We start from the raw sequence: 3,896 nt of genomic DNA, 5'->3' as shown, positions 1-3,896 counted from the left end.
GGCGGCGGAGGGCGCCCCTGCCCCGCTCGAGAAGCCGAGCCTCTCTGGGCTTCCCCGCCGCCGCCTCCCGCCCCAGGCCCCGCGCCGGGCCGGGCCGGGCCGGCCTGGTCCCGCGGGCTCCCAGGGTCCGGGGTGATGGGCGGGGCGGGGCGGGGCGGGGCGGGGTGGGGGGCTGTCTCTCTCTACACACACACACACACACTCACACTCACACTCACACAAGATGCGCCTCCACGGCTGGACTCGCCAAGGTGGAGCCCTCCCAGCCCCCCTCGTCTCCTCGCCCGGCCTCCTTCACCTACCCGCTGCCCACCCCCAGCGCGTCGCTGCCGCTGACTGCGCACGCGCGGGACGCTCGCCCTTTGACCCCAGCCAGGGGCCGCCCTCCCCCACAACCCCTTTCAGCTGCGCCCCCCCCCTCGCCCTGTGTGTGGGCTGCCGCCTATTCCCCCGGGCCAGGGCTGGGGCACAGCCAGTGTATGGGGCGTCTCTCTCTGGGGATGTGTCCCATGGGTGGGGTGGGGTGGCGTGGTTTGGGGGGCGCTGAAGAAATCAGTCCCCTCCATCTCCTACCTCTGGAAAACGCCCAAGCCCGTGGAGAACTGCCGGCACCGCTTCGTGGGGGCCGGGACCCTCCTCCGTGTCCTCCTGTGGCCCAGTCCAAGGGGCCTGGGCCTGGCCGGGGCTGCATTGGACCCCGACCACCCTGGCGTGTGGACTCGCTAAAAATCGGCCATTAGATATTGGATTCCAGCTTCCTGGAGGTCATTTCACTAATGAGTGCACCGGAAAGAGTTTCCTAATCCATCTGTGAGGGTGGCAACTGAAAGAGAATTTTAAAGCTGACAGAATAGGCGAGGGAAGGCATAGGAGATTTCCACAGCCAGCAAGGAAGACTTTCCCGAAATGGAAGAAAGAAACGAGCAAACAGAGACACCGGTAGCCCGCCCGGAAAAGAGTCTGCCCCTGAGAGAAAGCACCCTGACCAGGTTCACCCGTGGGTGGGTGGCGAGCTAGCGGCATTCAGAAGAGCGAGGCCCGCAGTCTGTGCGGAAGACACCTGCGCTCGGGTGTGTGTGGCGGCGCGATTCACAAGCAGCTCTAGACGTTAAACCCAGGAGAAGCCAGGGAGTTCCCAACGCCCCAGGTGTCCTCAGCCCACGACTGGCTGCTGTGGGAATGCGAAGCCCGGCTCCTTGTCTCAGAGCGGGGTTCCCAGGAGGATCAGGCTGAAGCTGGGACTTGGCCTCAAAGTGTCCCCTCGCATGGCCACCCCCTTCCCCTTCCTGCTCCTCTACTCCTGGTGCCCCTCCATCCAGGGGCCAGACCTTAAAGAGTCACCGCAAGAGAATCCTGGTCCCAAAGGAGCCTTCTGGGGGACCGGTGCTGAGAGAGGTTGTGGGCATGGCCCGCTGGGGCTCTGCCCGACCCAGGGCTGAGAGATGCCACCTCCCAGCTCTGGGTCCCTGCAGGAAGTGTTGGCAAGCACAGGGCCGGTCCTCCAAAGGCCCAGGTGCAGGGAGCCCAGGCCAAGCAGCCTGTGGAAGAAGCCACTTGCCGTGCCACCCCGGGAACAGGACTGCAGGCCCCGCCCTTCCCACCTCCTCCTCCTCCTCCTCCTCCTCCCCCCCGCCCCGCCCCCACAGGGCACAGGGCTCAGAGACACCTCAGACTCTTGCTACCCAAAGTGCAAAGGGCATCAGTTGCTCCTCCAACACCCCCCCCCCCCGCCCAGCAGACCACGTTGTCCAGCCAGCCCCCGGGCCTCCCTGGGGTGCCCAGCACAAAAGTGCAGACACCCACCGGACCCTCAGTCTCAGTTTTCGGAGGTTTTTGCCACTCTAAGGACCCGCAGGCCAGCTGGGCCTTCGGGCAGGACAGAGAGCCCCGGAATCCGACGTGGAGAGCTGCGTGTACGTCCCCATCAGGAGGCGGTCCCCACCTCCGCGGCTCTCCCCTTGCGGGGAGCGGCAGCCCAGCCGGCAGCCGCAGGGCCTCAGGGAAGACACCAGGCTGGGCCCCCGCGGCACAGCGGGGGCACGTCCCCCGCACTCACGCGACTTAGGGACGGCTGCTGGAGACTGCTGCGGCCACCCTGCTGCCGGGTTTCTGGAGGGCTTCCTGGAAGCAGCATCCACACCAAGCCCTTGGAAGGCCCAGGCGACGGAGGAGCCGGTCAGGCAGGGGCCGAGGACGGTGAGAGGCCGGGCGGGAAGGAGCGTGTCAGACAGGGGGAGAGGACGGTGACAGGCCGGGCGGGGAGGAGCCGGTCAGGCGGGGGCCCAGGACAGTGACGGGCCTGGCCGGGGAGGAGTGCGTCAGGCAGGGGCAGAGGAGACGGGCTGGGTAAGGGTTAGGGTTACAGTTAGGGCACAATTCACAATCCCAAAGACGTGGAAGCGACCCGAGTGCCCATCCATCCAGGAGTGCATCAATAAAATGTGGCACGTGGACACCACGGAGTGCCATTCGGCTGTGAGGAGCAGCGGTGAGAGGGCGCCTCTCGTGTTCTCCTGGCCAGAGCTGGAACCCGTTCCAGTAGGCCAAGTATCCCAAGAATGGACACACGAGCACCACGTGAGCGCGCTCACCAGCAAATTGGTACGAACGGATGGACGCCTAAGTGGACAGAGAGGAATCACCTTCATCGGGTGGGTGTCGGGCGGGTGGGGGGAGGGGAGGGGCATACACATCCATTAGGCATGGGGTGGGTGCGCACCGACTGGGGGATGGGCGCACTTGAAGCTCTGACCCGAGGGGGGAGGCTTGGAGAGGGCAAGGCACCCGACCTTAACATTGGTACCCCCACAATACGCTGGAACAACATGAGAGGTATATGAATAAGAACACAGGGGGGGCCGGGCGCGGTGGCTCACGCCTGTAATCCTAGCTCTCTGGGAGGCCGAGGCGGGCGGATTGCTCCAGGTCAGGAGTTCGAAACCAGCCTGAGCAAGAGCGAGACCCCGTCTCTACTAAAAATAGAGAGAAATTAATTGGCCAACTAATATATATAGAAAAACACAGCCGGGCGTGGTGGTGCATGCCTGTAGTCCCAACTACTCGGGAGGCTGAGGCAGCAGGATTGCTTGAGCCCGGAGATTGAGGTTGCTGTGAGCTAGGCTGACGCCATGGCACTCACTCTAGCCTGGGCAGCAAAACGAGACTCTGTCTCAAAAAAAAAAAAAAAAAAAAGAACACAGGGGGGAGGGCGGCACGGGCAACACATGTCACCTGAATACTTGTACTCCCATCATCTGCTTGAAAAGAGAGAGAAAAGAAAATGCAATCCTAGAGGTAAGAGACACTTTTTAAAAATAATGAATCCGAAGAGAAAAGTAAAAGGAGGCCTGTGGAGCAGGTCTGGGTGTGACTCCGGATCCCCCAACATCAGGTGCCACCACCAAAGATTCCTGCGTGTAGCCCATAGAACCCCAAAAGCAACGGGACGAGTTCTGGTCACATACTCCCTCAAAATGACATCCTGGCCTTCTTCTGGAACTCCCTCCCCTCTCAGACTCTCAAGGTTTCCTCCAGCGTGTCGGTTCCCACAGAGCAGACCTTTGGTCTGAGACCTGACAGTCCAGATGCCACGCATGCTGCCGCGTGGCGGCGGTGTCGCGGCTTGGGACAAGAGGAGGCCCCACGGTGCGGGCTGGGGCGCCAGGCACCGCGCGCGCGCTGAGGGTGGGGGTGACCCCCACCCCGGGCCGCCGCCGCGCTCCCAGAAAGGGGACAGAACAAGAGGCAAAAAAAAAAAAAAAAAAAAAAAAAAGCAGCAGCCTGTGGCACCCGGTATTCCCAGGCGGTCTCCCATCCAAGTACTAACCAGGCCCGACCCTGCTTAGCTTCCGAGACCAGACGAGATCGGGGGCGTTCAGGGTGGTGTGGCCCTAGAC

At 62.9% G+C, this 3,896-nt stretch overlaps 1 non-coding gene across 1 annotated transcript; it reads right to left on the bottom strand.

Moving 5' to 3' along the window:
- Positions 1–3,777: 3,777 nt before the first annotated feature.
- LOC142865006 (5S ribosomal RNA) lies at positions 3,778–3,896 on the bottom strand. Its single transcript, XR_012915294.1, has one exon. It is a non-coding gene; the product is annotated as a 5S ribosomal RNA (ribosomal RNA).

This window comes from Microcebus murinus, chromosome 27 (assembly GCF_040939455.1).
Source record: "Microcebus murinus isolate Inina chromosome 27, M.murinus_Inina_mat1.0, whole genome shotgun sequence".
NCBI classification, from domain to species: Eukaryota; Metazoa; Chordata; class Mammalia; order Primates; family Cheirogaleidae; genus Microcebus; species Microcebus murinus.
Note: the sequence above shows the minus strand (reverse complement) of the source record. Positions and strands in the feature narration are given on the sequence as shown.